The sequence below is a fragment of the Rhinopithecus roxellana genome, chromosome 14 (genome assembly GCF_007565055.1).
Source record: "Rhinopithecus roxellana isolate Shanxi Qingling chromosome 14, ASM756505v1, whole genome shotgun sequence".
In the NCBI taxonomy this organism is placed as follows: domain Eukaryota; kingdom Metazoa; phylum Chordata; class Mammalia; order Primates; family Cercopithecidae; genus Rhinopithecus; species Rhinopithecus roxellana.
Genome location: NC_044562.1, coordinates 66,915,318 through 66,933,572, shown reverse-complemented (window position 1 = coordinate 66,933,572; position 18,255 = coordinate 66,915,318).

Here is an 18,255-nt window from a genome sequence, read left to right as displayed (position 1 = left end):
AGTAGCTGGGACTACAGGCGACACCACCTCGCCCGGCTAGTTTTTTGTATTTTTTTAGTAGAGACGGGGTTTCACCGTTTTTGCCGGGATGGTCTCGATCTCCTGACCTCATGATCCGCCCGTCTCGGCCTGCCAAAGTGCTGGGATTACAGGCTTGAGCCACCGTGCCCGGCCAGCTGCTGTTGTTCTTAGATGTATATCTTTGTGTGCAGAGAAAAATGTTGGGAAGAATATACACTAGAATGTTTACAACTAAAGAGAATGTGTCACCTTAGACTATGGAGAAGAGGGAGAAAGTTAATTTTGGGTAAGTACCATTTTGTATTGCTCATATTTTTTGAGTGCATTGTTATTTTCAAATTAATTTTAACCAAAATAACACATCATATAGTTAAAGCAAAATAGTACTTACAAAGCTTGTGAGGAAGTTCGCAGGCCCTCTTTTCTACCCCTCCCCATGCTCTGATTCACATTTCCCACAGGCATTCACTTTCAACTCTTTTAGCTATTTTTTCTGGTTTTAAACTCTATATTTTGAATAACACATTTGTACTGCTATTTCTTGCCCTTCCCATTTCAGACATTATGTATTGACATGACATTCTACCATGGAAAATGGATATTTATACTAACCCATTACCCAGCCCCATACGCTCTTCTAATTTCTCTCACTGTATTTTTCTCAAATCATGTCACATTTGGGTCAAATATATATTGAATGTTACATTAATATGCCAGCATAAATATAGCAATGTAGTACACTATATTGCTTCCATAGCAAAGCAATATAGTGTCGTATAACTGCATCTTCTTTCTTATACAACTTTCTCCTCCTGAAAATCACCTAACTTTATTTTGCTTACTTGCCTTGCTATGTTCTTATTGATAATTTATTTCTAAACATTTATTAGCTCTCTAAACATCCTCTTAATATAAAAGTTGGACACATAGCTAATCCATCAGTTTCTTCTGGAAACAAATGATAATGGACACACAACACAGTAAAACCTAAGGCATACAGCAAAAGCAATACCAAGAAGGAATTTTATAGCTATGCATGTCTTTATAAAAAAAGAAGAGGAAGAAGAAGAAGAAGAAGAAGAAGAAGAGGAAGAAGAAGAAGCAGCAGCAGCTTCAACTGAACAATCTAATGATGCATCTTAAAGAACTAGAAAAACAAGAGCAAAGCAAACCCAAAATTAGTAGGAAAAAAATCAAGATCAGAGCAGAAATAAATGAAACTGAATTGGAAAAAAAAATAAAAAAGATCAATGACACCAAAAGTTGGTTTTTCAAAAAGTTAAGAAAAAAAGGGCAAACCTTTAACCAGACTAAGAAAAAAAGAGAGAAGATCCAAATAAATAAAATCAGAAATGAAAAAGGAGACATTACAACTGATACTGCAGAAAATCAAAGGATCATTAGTGGCTACTATGAGCAACTATATGCTGATAAACTGGAAAATCTAGAAGAAATTGATAAATTCCTAGAAACATACAATCTACCAATACTGAACTGTGAAGAAATCCAAAACCTGAACAGACCAACAAGAAGTAATGAGATTGAAGCTGTGATTAAAAAAAAAAAAAAAAAAGTCTCCCACTAAAAAAAGCCCAGGAACTGATGGCTTCACTGCCAACATTTAGAGAAGAATTAATACCAATCCTACTCAAACTATTCCGAGACTGGGTGCTGTGGCTTACACTGGTAATCCCAACACTTTGGAAGGCTGAGGCAGGTGGATCACCTGAGGTCAGGAATTCGAGATGAGCCTGTCCAACATGGTAAAATCATGTATCTATTAAAAATCACGCACAAAAAAGTAGCTGGGTGTGGTGAAACACACCTGCAATCCCAGCTACTCAGGAGGCTGAGGCATGAGAATCACTTGAACCTGGGAGGTGGAGGTTGAAGTGAGCTGAGATTATGCCACTGTACTCCAGCCTGAGGTAACAGAGTGAGGCTCTGAGAAAAGAAAGAAAGAAAGAAAGAAAGAAAGAAAGAAAGAAAGAAAGAAAGAAAGAAGAGAAGGAAGGAAGGAAGGAGGAAGGAAGGAAGGAAGGAAGGAAGGAAGGAAGGAAGGAAGGAAGGAAGAGAAGAGAAGAGAAAGAAGAAAGAAAGAAAGAAAGAAAAGAAAGAAAGAAAAGAAAGAAAAGAAGAAAGAAGGAAGTAGAAACATAAAAAAGAGAGAAAGAAAAGCGAAACTATTTTGAAAAATAGAGGAGGGAATACTTTCAAATTCATTCTATGAGGCCAGTATTATCCTGATTCCAAAACCAGAAAAAGACTGTCAAAAAAGAAGCTGTGCGATAATGAACAAATACAGAAAGTTGGTACCAAGAGAAGTGGGGTATTCATATAAAGATATCTGAAAATGTGGAAGTGACTTTGGAACTGGGTAATGGAAAGAAGTTGGAAGAGTTTGGAGGGCTCAGAAGAAGACAGGAAGATAAGAGAAAGTTTGGAACTTCCTAGAGACTTGTTGAATGGTTGTGACCAAAATGCCACTAGTGATAGGAACAATGAATCCAGGCTGAGGTGGTCTCAGATGGAGATGAACTTATTGAGAACTGGAGTAAAGGTCACTCTTGGTATGCTTTAGCAAAGATGCTGGTGGCATTTTGCCCCTGCTCTAGAGATGTGTGGAGCTTTTAACTTGAGAGAGATGATTTAAGGTATCTGATGGAAGAAATTTCTAAGCAGAAAAATGTTCAAGAAGTGACCTGGCTTTTTCTAAAAGTGTACACTCATACACATGAAGAAAGAGATGGTCTGAAATTGGAACTTATGTTTAAAAGGGAAGCAGAGCATAAAAGTTTGAAAAATTTGCAGACTGGCCATGTGGTAGAAAAGGAAAACCCATTTTCTGGGGGAGAAATTCAAGCCAGCTTCAGAAACTTGCATAAGTAATAAGGAGCTGAATGTTAGTAGCCGAGACAGTGGGGAAAAAGTCTCCAGGGCATGTCAGCAATCTTTGCAGCAGCCCCTCCCATCACAGGCCCAGAGGCCTAGGAGGGAAAAATAGTTTAGTGGGCTGGGCCTAGGGCCCCACTGCTGCTCTGTGCAGCGTTGGGGCTTGGTGCCCTGCATCACAGTAGCTCCAGCTCGAGCCATGGCTTAAAGGAGCCAAGGAACAGCTCAGGCCATTGGTTCAGCAGGTACAAGGCCCAAGCCTTAGAGGCTTTCATGTGGTGTTGGGCCTGAAGGTGTGTAGAGGTAAAGAGTTGAGGCTTAGCAGCCTCTGCCTAGATTTCATAGGATGTATGGAAATGCCTGGATTTCAAGGCAGAAGTCTGCTGCAGGGGCAGAACCCTCATGGAGAGCCTCTGTTAGAGCAGTGAAGAGGTGAAATGTGGAATTGAAGCCCCTATACAGAGTCCTCACTGGGCCACTGCTTAGTGGAGCTATGAGAAGAGGGCCATCATCTTCCAGACCCCAGAATGGTAGATTCACTAACAACTTGCCTTGTGCACCTGGTAAAGGTGCAGGTGCTTATTGCCAGCACATGAGAGCAGCAACAGGGGCTGTTCCCTGCAAAGCCACAGGGGCAGAGCTGCCCAAGGCTGTGGGAGACCATTCTTTCCATCAGTATGCCCTGGATGAGAGACATGGAGTCAAAGAAGATTTTGGAGCTTTAAGATTTAATGGCTGCCCTGTTGGGTTTCAGACTAGGGTGGGGTCTGCAGCCCCTTTGTTTTGGCCAATCTCTCCCTTTTGGAATGGGGACGTCTACCCAATGCCTGTACCCCAATTATATGTTGTAAGTAAATAACTTGGTCTTGATTTTACAGGCTCATAGGCAGAAGGGACTTGCCTTGTCTCAGAAGAGACTTTGGACTTGGACTTTTGAGTGAGTACTGGAATGAGTTAAGACTTTGGGGGATTGTTGATGAGGCATGGTTATGTTGTGAGGGCATAAGATTTGGGAGGGCCAGAAGCAGAATGATATGATTTAGCTCTGTGTTCCCACACAAATCTCATGTCAAATTGTAATCCCCACATGTCAGGGTAGGGGCCTGGTGGAAGGTGATTGGATCATGGGGGCAGATTTCCCCTTTGCTCTTCTTGTGATAGTGAGTAAATTCTCACAAGATTTAATGGTTTAAAAGTGTGCCATTTCCCTCTTTGCTCTCTCTCTCTCCTGCTTCACTGTGGTAATATATGCCTGCTACCCTTTTGCCTTCTGCCATGATTGTAAGTTTCCTGAGGCCTCCCAAGCCATGCGGAACTGTCAGTCAATTAAATCTTTTTTTCTTCATAGATTACAGTCATCTCAGGTAGTTCTTTATAATAGTGTGATAATGAACTAATACAAATAATGTCTTCCTTGTTACTTTATCTGCTTCAGCTTTGTGGAACTCTTATTAATGGATGTTCAAACTCCTAATTTGATTCTCTTATTTTTTTTGTCTCTCCTACTCTTCACGCTTTTTCTCAGTGTGTGGTTTTTATTTTCTATTTTGTTTTAAGAGACATCTCAAACTTACCTCCCACCTGTTATTGAATCCTTTTTTTTTGTTATTATTATTTTTTTTTAATTTTCAGGAGCTCTTTCTTGAATGTTTTTCTTTTCTGGTGTTTTGCTCTTCATGAATGCAATCACAATATCTCTCTCTCTCTCTCTCTCTCTCAATCTCTCTCTCTTAACTTCTCTTCCCCTTACTGCATTGTCCCTGATTCTTGCAAAACATTTTTTGTTGTTATTTGCCTTGATTTTCCTCTTTCACATCAGAAAATGTTCTTAAATGCCAGCTGATTCTTGGCTGTCTGTTCATATTTCAGAGTTAGTCACTACAATGCTGTTTGGAAGCTCTGTGTGTGCATGGTTGTGCATATTGACTGGGTATGATTCACCCTAAGATTATAAATATTTTCAAAGATAAAATGCCCAGAGGCCAGTATATTTAGGCCTTTTGTTTTAGGCTTAGGTTAGCAATCAAAGGAATCTTTCTGTTTTCAGCCTGGGAATAGTATCTTGTTTGCCAAAAACTGGGAGCAGAGTAGAGCATAGGGAGGGAGGTGACTGGAATGTTATTGCTGGTGTGCAGATTCTTAAATAATACCCTTGCTTTCCTTAGATGTCTCACCTTTTCTTCAGCTATGTCTGTTGTCCCTCAGACACCCATAATATGAGAAATAGTGGCAAGCTGCACAAGGTGGGGGTGGGAATCTAAGTGTCTGATTGCTAATTAGACAAACTTAATTTTCAACTCATGCTCCTGTTTTCAGGAGCCCATGTCTGTGCCATGCTCCTCCTTTTCAAGGTACCAGTGCTTCCAGTTCTGGAGCCTTTCCATAGGCAAAATATAGATGAATAAAATAAAATTTAATGATCAAGTCTTCTAAATTATGTTTGATGATTGATGCAAAAATTATAACACTGCCTGATATGGTTTTAAATGTATGTGAAGGAAATATTTGAGACAATTATAAACAGAAGGAGGTAAAGGGAAGTAAAGGGAGGTAAGGTTTCTATATTTGACTTGAACTGGTAAAAGGTTAACATCAGTAGACTTTATGATAAATTCTTTATATATATAAAGTAATACTTAAAGCAACTACTAAAATGGTATACAAAGAGATATATTAAAAATTATTACAGATGAATCAGAATGCAATTCTAAAAAAATTTTCAAGTAACTCACTGGAAGCCAGAAAAAGGAAACAGAGAAATGAAAAGCAGAACAAGCAAAACAAAAAACAAAATGGCACTTTTCCAACAGTCTTAGCAAATGGCACACCAGGAGATTATATCCCATGCCTGGCTCCACAGGTCCCACACCCACAGAGCCTTGCTCTGTGCTAGCTCAACAGTCCAAGATCGCACTGCAAGGTGGCAGTGAGGCTGGGGGAGGGGTGTCTGCCATTGCTGAGGCTTGACTAGGTAAAAAAAAGCAGCGAGGAAACTCAAGGAGGCCTGACTGCCTCTGTAGACTCCACCTCTGGGGGCAGGGCATAGCTGAACAAAAGGCAGCAGAAACTTCTGCAGACTTAAACGTCCTGTGTGATAGCTTTGAAGAGAGTAGTGGCTATCCCAGCACAGAGTTTGAGATCTGAGAATGAACAGATTCTCTTCTCAAGTGGGTCCCTGACCCCTGAGTAGCCTAACTGGGAGACACCTCCCAGTAGGGGCTGACTGACACCTCATACAGCCAGGTGCCCCTCTGAGACGAAGCTTCCAGAGGAAGGATCAGGAAGCAACATTTTCTGTTCTGCAATATTTGCTGTTCTGCACTTCAGCTGGTGATACCCAGGCAACAGGGTCTAGAGTGGACCTCCAGCAAACTCCAACAGATCTATAGCTGAGGGTCCTGAATGTTAGAAGGAAAACTAACAAACAGAAAGGAATAGCATCAACATCAACAAAAAGGACATCCACACCAAAACCCCATCTGTAGGTCACCATCATCAAAGACCAAGGTAGATAAAACCTACAAAGATGGGGAGAAACCAGAGCAGAAAAGCTGAAAATTCTAAAAATCAGAGCACCTCTTCTCCTCCAAAGGATCACAGCTCCTCGCCAGCAACAGAACAAAGCTGGACAGAGAATGACTTTGAAGTGTTTACAGAAGTAGGTTTCAGAAGATCGGTAACAACAAACTTCTCCAAGCTAAAGGAGGATGTTTGAACCCATCTCAAAGAAGCTAAACACCTTGAAAAAAAAATAGAAAAATGGCTAACTAGGATAAACAGCATAGAGAAGAGCTTAAGTGACCTGATGGAGCTGAAAACAATGGCATGAGAACTGCGTGAATCAGGCACAAGTTTCAGTAGCCGATTCTATCAAGTGGAAGAAAGGGTATCAGTGACTGAAGATCAAATGAATGAAATGAAGCAAGAAGAGAAGTATAGAGAAAAAAGCATAAAAAGAAATGAACAAAGCCTCCAAGAAATACGGGACTATGTGAAAAGACCAAATCTACATTTGATTGGTGTACCTGAAAGTGACGGGGACAATGGAACCAAGTTGGAAAACACTCTGCAGGATATTATCCAGGAGAACTTCCACAACCTAGCAAGGCAGGCCAACATTCAAATTCAGGAAATACAGAGAATGCCACAAAGATACTCCTCGAGAAGAGCAACCCCAAGACATATAATTGTCAGATTCACCAAGGTTGAAATGAAGGAAAAAATGTTAAGGGCAGCCAGAGTCAAAGGTCTAGTTACCCACAAAGGGAAGACCATCAGACTAACAGTGGATCTCTCAGCAGAAACTCTACAAGCCAGAAGAGAGTGGGGGCAATATTCAACATTCTTAAAGAAAAGAATTTTCAACCCAGAATTTCATATCCAGCCAAACTAAGCTTCATAAGTGAAGGAGAAATAAAATCCTTTACAGACAAGCAAAGGCTGAGAGATTTAGTCACCACCAGGCCTACTTTACAAGAGCTCCTAAAGGAAGCACTAAACATGGAAAGGAACAACCAGTACCAGCCATTGCAAAAACATGCCAAATTGTAGAGACCGTCGATTCTAGGAAGAAACCGCATCAACTGACGAGCAAAATAACCAGCTAACATCATAATGACAGGACCAAATTCACACATAACAATATTAACCTTAAATGTAAATGGGCTAAATGCTCCAATTAAAAGAGACACAGAATGGCAAATTGGATAGTCAAGACCCATCAGTGTGCTGTATTCAGGAGACCTATCTCACATGCAGAGACACACATAGGCTCAAAATAAAGTATGGAGGAAGATCAACCAAGCAAATGGAAAACAAAAAAAAAGCAGGGGTTGCAATCCTAGTCTCTGATAAAACAGACATTAAACCAACAAAGATCAAAAGAGACAAAGAAGGCCATTACATAATGGTAAGGGAATCAATTCAACAAGAAGAGCTAACTATCCTAAATATATATACACCCAATACAGGAGCACCCAGACTCATAAAGCAAGTCCTTAGAGACCTACAAAGAGACTTAGACTCCCACACAATAATAATGGGAGACTTTAACACCCGACTGTCAACATTAAACAGATCAACGAGACAGAAAGTTAATACGGATATCCAGGACTTGAACTCAGCTCTGCACCACGTGGACCTAATAGACATCTACAGAACTCTCCACCCCAAATCAACAGAGTACACATTCTTCTCAGCACCACATCGCACTTATTCCAAAATTGACCACATAATTCGAAGCAAAGCACTCCTCGGCAAATGTAAAAGAACAGAACTTATAACAAACTGTCTCTCAGACCACAGTGCAATCAAACTGGAACTCAGGATTAAGAAACTAACTCAAAACTGCTCAACTACATGGAAACTGAACAACCTGCTCCTGAATGACTACTGCGTACATAACGAAATGAAGGCAGAAATAAAGATGTTTTTTGAAACCAATGAGAACAAAGATACAACACACCAGAATCTCTGGGACACATTTAAAGCAGTGTGTAGAGGGAAATTTATAGCACGAGATGTCCACAAGAGAAAGCAGGAGAGATCTGAAATTGACACCCACAATTAAAAGAACTAAAGAAACAAGAGCAAACACACTCAAAAGCTGAAAGAAGACAAGAAATAACTAAGATCAGAGCACAACTGAAGGAGATAGAGACACAAAAAATCCTTCAAAAAATTAATGAATCCAGGAGCTGTTTTTTTGGAAAGATCAACAAAATTGATAGACTGCTAGCAAGACTAATAAAGAAGAAAAGAGAGAAGAATCAAATAGATGCAATAAAAAATGAGATAGGGGATATCACCACTGATCCCACAGAGACACAAACTACCATCAGAGAAAACTATAAACACTTCTATGCAAATAAACTAGAAAATCTAGAATAAATGGACAAATTCCTGGATACATACATCCTCCCAAGACTAAACAAGGAAGAAGTTGAATCCCTGAATAGACCAATGACAGGATCTGAAATTGAGGCAATAATTAATAGCTTACCAACCAAAAAAAGTCCAGGAACAGATGGATTCACAGCTGAATTCTACCAGAGGTACAAAGACGAGCTGGTACCATTCCTTCTGAAACTATTCCAATCAATAGAAAAAGAGGGAATCCTCCCTAACTCATTTTATGAGGCCAGCATCATCCTGATACCAAAGCCTGGGAGAGACACAACAAAAAAAAGGAAATTTTAGACCAATATCCCTGATGAACATCGATGCAAAAATCCTCAATAAAACACTGGCAAACCGAATCCAGCAGCAAATCAAAATTCTTATCCACCATGATCAAGTTGGCTTCATCCCTGGGATGCAAGGCTGGTTCAACACATGCAAATCGATAAATGTAATCCATCATATAAATAGAATCAAAGACAAAAACCACATGATTATCTCAATATATGCACAAAAGGCCTTTGACAAAATTCAACAGCCCTTTATGCTAAAAACTCTAAATAAACTAGGTATTGATGGGACATATCTCAAAATAATAAGAGCTATTTATGACAAAACCACAGCCAATATCATGCTGAATGGGCCAAAACTGGCAGCATTCCCTTTGAAAACTGGCACAAGACAGGGATGCCCTCTCTCACCACTTCTATTCAACATAGTGTTGGAAGTTCTGGATGAGGCAATCATTCAGGAGAAAGAAATAAAGGGTATTCAATTAGGAAAAGAGGAAGTCAAATTGTCCCTGTTTGCAGATGACATGTTTGTATATTTAGAAAACCCCATCATTTCAGCCCAAAATCTCCTTAAGCTGATAAGCAACTTCAGCAAAGTCTTAGGATACAAAATCAACATGCAAGAATCACAAGCATTCCTATACACCAATAACAGACAAATAGAGAGCCAAATCATGAGTGAACTCCCACTCACAATTGCTTCAAGGAGAATAAAATACCTAGGAATCCAACTGACAAGGGATGTGAAGGACCTCTTCAAGGAGAACCACAAACTACTGCTCAATGAAATAAAAGAGCACACAAGCAAATGGAAGAACATTCCATGCTCATGGATAGGAAGAATCAATATCATGAAAATGGCCATACTGCCCAAGGTAATTTATATATTCAATGCCATCCCCATCAAGCTACCAACGACTTTCTTCATAGAATTGGAAAAAGCTTCTTTAAAGTTCATACAGAAACAAAAAAGAGCCTGCATTGCCAAGACAACTGTAAGCAAAAAGAACAAAGCTGGAGGCATCACACTACCTGACTTCAAACTATACTACAAGGCTACAGTAACCAAAACAGCATGGTACTGGTACCAAAACAGAGATATAGACCAATGGAACAGAACAGAATCCTCAGAAATAACACCACACATCTACAACCATCTGATCTTTGACAAACCTGATAAAAACAAGAAATGGGGAAAGGATTCCCTATTTAATAAATGGTGCTGGGAAAACTGGCTAGCCATATGTAGAAAGCTGAAACTGGATCACTTCCTTACACCTTATACAAAAATTAATTCAAGATGGATTAAAGACTTAAATGTTAAGACCTAAAACCATAAAAACCCTAGAAGAAAACCTAGGCAATACCATTCAGGACATAGGCATGGGCAAGGACTTCATGAGTAAAACACCAGAAGCAATGGCAACAAAAGCCAAAATAGACAAATGGGATCTAATTAAATTAAAGAGCTTCTGCACAGTAAAAGAAACTACTATTAGAGTGAACAGGCAACCTATAGAATGGGAGAAAATTTTTGCAATCTACCCATCTGACAAAGGGCTAATATCCAGAATCTACAAGGAACTTAAATTTACAGAAAAAAATCAACCCCATCAAAAAGTGGGCAAAGGATATGAACAGATACTTCTCAAAAGAAGACATTTATGCAGCCAACAGACACATGAAAAAATGCTAATTGTCACTGGTTATTAGAGAAATGCAAATCAAAACCACAATGAGATACCATCTCACACCAGTTAGAATGGCAATCATTAAAAAGTCAGGAAACAACCAGTGCTGGAGAGGATGTGGAGAAAAAGGAACACTTTTACACTGTTGGTGGGAGTGTGAACTAGTTCATCCATCATGGAAGACAGTGTGGTGATTCCTCAAGGATGTAGAACTAGAAATACCATTTGACCCAGTGATCCCATTACTGGATATACCCAAAGGATTAAAAATCATGCTGCTATAAAGACACATGCACATTTATGTTTACTGCAGCAATATTCACAATAGCAAAGACTTGGAACCAACCCAAATGTCCATCCATGATAGACTGGATTAAGAAAATGTGGCACATATACACCATGAAATACTATGCAGCCATAAAAAAGGATGAGTTCATGTCCTTTGTAGGGACATGGATGAAGCTGGAAACCATAATTCTGAGCAAACTATTCCAAGGACAGAAAACAAAACACAGCATCTATCTATCTATCTATCTATCTATCTATCTATCTATCTATCTATCGTGCTAAAGCATCTCTCTCTCTCTCTGTGTCTCTGTCTGTCTCTCTCTCTCTCTCTATATATATATAGTGCTAACACTAACCTAAGGAAAGCAGGAGTAGCTATATTAATATTAGATAAATCAGCTCAGGGCAAAGAAAATTACCAGAGACAGAGAGGGACATTATATTATGATAAAAGTGTCAATCCACCACCAAGACATGATAATCTTAAATGTATATGCACCAAAAAAATGGAGATGCAAAATATGTAAAGCAAAAGCTGCTAGAACTGAAAGGAGAAATGGTTAAATTCACAATAAAGTTGAGGGGTTCACATCCCCCCCATACCAATTGATGTAACTAGACAAAAGATTATTAAAGATACAGAAGAACCCAACACCACCATCAACCAACAGGATCTAATTAACTGTTAAAGAAAATTTCATCCAACAAGAGCAGATTACTTTTCAAGTGTCCACAGAACATATAATACAAAACATATAAGATAAACCATATCTTGCACCATAAAACACACTTTAACAAATTTTAAAGAATTGAAATCATACAGCATGTGTTCTTTGCCCACAATGCCATCAAACTATAAACAACGAAGAGATAACAAGAACATTTTCAAATACTTGGAAACTAATATTACACTTCTAAATAATCTATGGGTCAAAGAGTAAGTCTTAGAAGAAATGTTTTTAAATACAATGAACTGAATGGAAATAAACATATAACATATAGAAACTTTTGGGATACAGCTAAAATAATGCTAAAAGGAAAATATGCAGCCTAAAATCTCAAGTCAATAATTTAAACTCCCCACTAAAGAAACTAGAAAAAGAAGACTCAAATAAACCCAGAGCAAGCAGAAGGAAGGAAATAATAAAGTTAAAAAAGCAGAAAACAATAACATTGAAAACAGAAAACAATAAAGAAAATAATAAAAAAGCTGGTTCCTTGAAAGGTTCAATAATATTTATAAACCTCTTTTTTCATTTTTTATTAATTTTTATTCTCATGTCTTGGTATCCAATAGTTATAAACCTCTCACAAGACTCACAATGAGAAAAAAAGAGAAGACCAATTTTTCATATCAGGAATGGAACAAGAGATATTACTATAAATGTCAAAAGAACAATAAGAGAACACTATCAACAATACCACTTACATAAATCTGGTAACTTAGATAAAATGGACAAATTCTCCCCCCAAAACCATGAATTATCACAACTCACCTGTTGTGAAGTAAATGACTTGAATAGACTTATGTCTATTAAGAAAATTAATTTAAAATTAAATACTCCCCAAAAAGAAATCTTCAAGCCCAGATATTTTTACATACAAAAAAATTCTACCAAAAATTTAAAGAAGATTTAACACCACTTCTACACAATCTCTTCTAGAAAAGAGGAGCTGAGGGAACATTTTCAATCATTTATATACAACTAGCAGTAACCTGATACCAAAATCAAACACAGAACAAACAAAAGTACAGACCAGTATCTCTCATGTATATAGACACAAATATGCTTTACAAAATTAACAAATAGAATTTAGCATTTTGTAAAATGAATTTCATGATCAAATGAGGTTTATTCCAGGTATGCAAGCCTCTTCAACATTGAAAAATCTATCAATGTAGTTCAATCAATGTAGTCCAATTGACTAAAGAAGAAAAACAATCAAGCTGTAGACAAGCTGTAAACCTGGAGAGAGTATTTTCAAAGATATCTGAAACAGAACTTATATGTAAAATATTTGTAAACTTATACATAGAACACTCAAAAGTCAACATTAAAGAGAATTCAATATGAAAATGGACAGATGATGTGAAGAAGCATTCTACGGAAGACATACTGCACATGAAAAGGCAAATAAGCACATGAAAAGATGTTCAACAATCTAGTCATTTGGGAACTGCAAATTAAAACCACAATAAGATATCAGCACACACCTATTAGGACAGCTAAAATAAAAGATAGTGACAATACCAAATGATAGCAAGGATTCAGAGAAACTGAATCACTCATATATAGTTGATGGGACTGTAAAATGGTACAGTCCCTCTGGAAAACAGTTTGGGTGTTTCTCAAAAGATTAAACATACTCTTACCATATGTTCCAGCAGTGAGCAGTGACACTCCTTGATATTTACCCAAAGAAGTAGAAAACATATGTCCACACAAAAACTCATGCATGGATGTTGATAGCAGTTTTATTCGTAATTGCCCAAACTTGGAAGCAACTATAATGCCCTTCAGTAGGTGAGTGGATGAATAAACTGTGGTATATCCAGACAATAGAATATTATTCAGCACTAAAAAGAAATGAGCTACTAAGCAGTAAAAAGACATAGAAGCACCTTAAATACATATTACTAAGTAAAAAATGCCAGCCTGAAAAGACTACATAGTATATGATTCCAACTACTACTACGTGACCCAGCAATTAAACTCTTGAGACTTTATCCCAGAGAAATGAAGAATTATGTTTATTCAAAAACCTGTTCACAAATGACTATAGCCTCATTAGTAGTAATAGCCGAAAACTAGAAGCAACCTAGATACCTTGCAACAAGAGAATGGTTAGACAAACTGTGATACGTTTGTGTGATAGAGTACTACTTCACAATAAAAGGAATGAACTACTCGTTACAGGAAGTAACCTGGATGAATCTCCAGAGAATTATGCTGAGTGAAAAGAGCCAAGCCCAAAGATGACATACTGTTCTATTCCATTCATATAACATTCATGAAAAGGTAAAATATAAAAATGGAGCACAGATTAATGGTTGCTGAGAGTTAAGGAAGGAGTGGGAAGATAATTGTGTATGGCTATAAAAGGGCCATTTGAGTGATGCTTGTGATAATGAAAATCTTCTGTATCTCATATGCCAATATCCTGGTTGTGATATTACATTATAATTTTTTAAAATGTTATTATTAGGAGAAACTGGGTAAAGAGTACATAGGATCTCTCTGCATTATTTCCTACAACTGCACGTCAAAATACAATAAAATTAAAGATTTGAAAAATGTTTAAAATCATATAAAAATAGTATGTAAATTAAATCAGAAGTAAGTTTGCTATAATGTTTTTAAGTGTCAATGCTTATGCTAGTTAGCATCAATGCAATTTTGTCCAAAAGCTAGCTATGAGGCTGAACCAAAGACCAACCTCGTCATGAGAATATCTCGTTTTGTAAGATTACTTCTTAGACACATGTTCTTCCCTATGCCTTTGCCCAAACAGAACCTGCTCACTTCTGATTAATGAGTAGTCTATATTATTCAATAATATTTTCAATGTCTCAAATACTGAGTTCACAGCATGTGTTAAGGACATCTTTTAACCTCAGTAGAATATAATGTTGATTTCACGCCTGGTTCCAAACAACTATCTATTTGTAGTTAATAAGTTTAAGTATTTTCCATATCATTTAAGAACTTTTTATAGAATTTAGCACCTGGAAAATTGGCATTGCTTATACTGACCTTTGAAATACTGTGAATAATATGAATATCAACAAATGAAGAAAGTAGGCATATCAGTAGTAGAAAGGTTTTATCAGGGCATGAAACAAAAATCAAGTATTCCAAAGTATTTTTCTTGTATTAGGGAGCTGCAGATATACTGCCTCTTCTGTGCCTCACCCATGCTGAGCTTCCTTTGGTGATCTTGTATGCCTGCTCCAGTCCCATTACGTCGGTTTCTTCAGGTCGCACTAGCCAAAACCTGTTGAGTTTTTTCCTCTACAACCCTATTTTACAGCTTCCCCTGAGTACTCAAGGTTTTCTCTAGGACTTCTCAGATATGTTCATTTTTTAAGGCTTAAAGACTAATGAAAAATAAAGAACTACTATATCAGGAGTACAAAAATAATGCTTTATGTTAAGTGTTTTATTTGACAGATGAATATTTTAACACTAAATTGTACAATGGACCCTTTTCTTCTGCTACTCCTATCTGCCTCTCCCTGCGGCAATGGGCGCAGTCTTTTAGAAGATAAAGGCTGAAGTCTAAAAACACAATCCTTTGTGAAAATTGAGGCTGGGTTCACATGGTCCCAATCCCATTCCCCTTCCTCCTCCTCTAGGGCATAAAGAGGCACTGCCCTTTATGCATTGCCTACTTCTTTTCATCTCCTAATAGTTCCCAACTTTTCTACCTTTGGACATCTGGGTGTCAACTACTGCTGTCTCCAATGTACTTCACGGTTCAGCCAGGAGCACAGAGAGCCTGAGCTATTCCAACTCTTGCTGAGAACAGTCCTCAACTCAGGCCTGTAGAGCTTGTCAAAGTATGAGATAGAAATGGTTTTAGTATTTTATTATTTTAATTTCTGCCTTTTACAAATAATTTCTCCCTTTAAACTACTGCATTTCTTTTTACAGAGAAAGAGTGACGCTTCTATTTCTGTTATATTTACAATAAATTTACATTCACATTAAATGTGACAAATATTTCTTTAAATGGAAACTTTGGAGGGTGGTTTTGTTAATTTATAAAATCTTCAGATAAGAGATTTGTTAAATCATGTGCCAGTTTTTAGATTTAAAATGTATTTAATCTAAATTATTTAATTTAATTTAATATATTAAATTGTATTTAATTTTAAATAAATTTAAGAAACACAATCCTTTGTGATTGTGATTTGTGATTTAAAATTTATTTAATTTTAAATAGTAATATATTCACATGGTTTAAACTACAAAACAGGCCGGGCGCGGTGGCTCACGCCTGTAATCCCAGCACTTTGGGAGGCCGAGACGGGCGGATCACAAGGTCAGGAGATCGAGACCATGGTGAAACCCCGTCTCTACTAAAAATACAAAAAATTAGCCGGGCGCGGTGGCGGGCGCCTGTAGTCCCAGCTACTTGGGAGGCTGAGGCAGGAGAATGGCGTATACCCGGGAGGCGGAGCTTGCAGTGAGCCGAGATCGCGCCACTGCACTCCAGCCTGGGTGACAGAGCGAGACTCCATCTCAAAAAAAAAATAAAAATAAAAATAAAAATAAATAAATAAATAAAGTAAACTACAAAACAACAAAATGTCTCCTTTATACCTTAGCTTCCAGCTCACCTAATTCTTCTCTGTTGAGGTAATTTTTCCAGCTTCTTGTCTATCCCTCCAGAGATATTGTACACATATAAAATAAAATATATATCATTATACAAGGAGTAGTTCCCAAAACACAGGATTACACATCTTGCTTTTTCTTCCGCTTTAGCCAAATGTCTTAGAGATTGTGCCATAGCAAGACATAAATATTCACTTCATTTTTACTTATGAATGTATCATAATTTATATAAATAGCTCTACTGATCAATAATGAGTCTATTACAACATAATGGTATAATCTTGTACTTATATCAGGTCACACACAGGAAAATACAGCTGTAGGTTCTCTAGTTAAAATACACTTCTAGAAATTCAACTCCTTTTTAAAAAAAATCAGGGAGTTGTTATATCGACTATAGAATTTTCATGTACTTAATAAATGTATAAAGAGAAATAGTTTTAAACGGTGTTTTAGTTCAAACTGGTAACATGCTGTGAATCTTATGAGGAAGTAGATCTTAAGATCTGAAAATATGTGTACTTCTTTTTGCTTTTGTTTGTTTGTTTTTACTTTCTCCTCCTTTTTTTTTTTCTTTTTATTTTCATGGTCTTCTCTTTTTCTTTCGTCCTGCCTTTCTTACTTTCCTCCCCTCTCCCTTCCTTCCCTCTTCCTTTCTTCTATTTGGTTTCTATCAATGGTCAGATTGAGAGCCGTGTAACCACTAGGTGGTGGTACAAGAACATAGGGAGAAGTATTTTTGTAAACAGACCGGGAATTTGTTTTGATTTCCAACTCAGTTTTTAAATTGCTATACTCTTGGGCCCTTAAATACCTCCTAAGGGATGCCATTGTGATTGCTGTTTAGTAGTTGAGCCAACATAAAATTGATGTTGAGCTTTACAACAGCTGTTATAGACCACTTTATGTTGATGCTGAGGCTTTTAAAAAATGCTCCTTGCATGAAAACGTTAACTCTTCGGTAGGAATCTGTTAAGTTTTCTGAGAGATTCTAAGGCCTTGCTTATATTTCTGGCTGATTTACAAATCTTACAATGTTGCAGTTGAGACTACTTAGAATGCATATTCCTGCTTTATTTAGCTGACTGAATTTTCAGTAAAGACATGACAGTTGCCGGGCACGGTGGCTCAAGCCTGTAATCCCAGCACTTTGGGAGGCCGAGACGGGCGGATCACGAGGTCAGGAGATCGAGACCATCCTGGCTAACACGGTGAAACCCCGTCTCTACTAAAAAGTACAAAAAACTAGCCGGGCGAGGTGGCGGGCGCCTGTAGTCCCAGCTACTTGGGAGGCTGAGGCAGGAGAATGGTGTAAACCCGGGAGGCGGAGCTTGCAGTGAGCAGAGATCCGGCCACTGCACTCCAGCCTGGGTGACAGAGCAAGACTCCATCTCAAAAAAAAAAAAAAAAAAAAAAAAAAAAAACATGACAGTTTCCTAGCTACTTTCTACGGAAATGACAAAAGGCAGCTGCCCACTATGATTTTACCCTATTGACTGCAATTCAGTGTTTTTGCACAACCTTGTGTCATTGATCTTCATCTTAATGGCTAAAATATATTTTTTAAATGTTTTGAAATTTGAGGTAAAAATATTTTTCCGTATATGAATTACCTTAATTTTTGGAAATGTGCCTTTTCTCTTTTAATATTCTGAATATGTGCTTAGAAATTTTGGATCAGTTAATTCTCTTTAAACTACAGAAGAAAGGAATCCAATATAAACATTGAAGAATCTTTGCTTACATTAGAACTGTATGATCATTTCAACACTTAAACTCTGCTGAAATTCTGTTTAATGCATTTAGCACAAGAATGTGGTTGTAGTTATC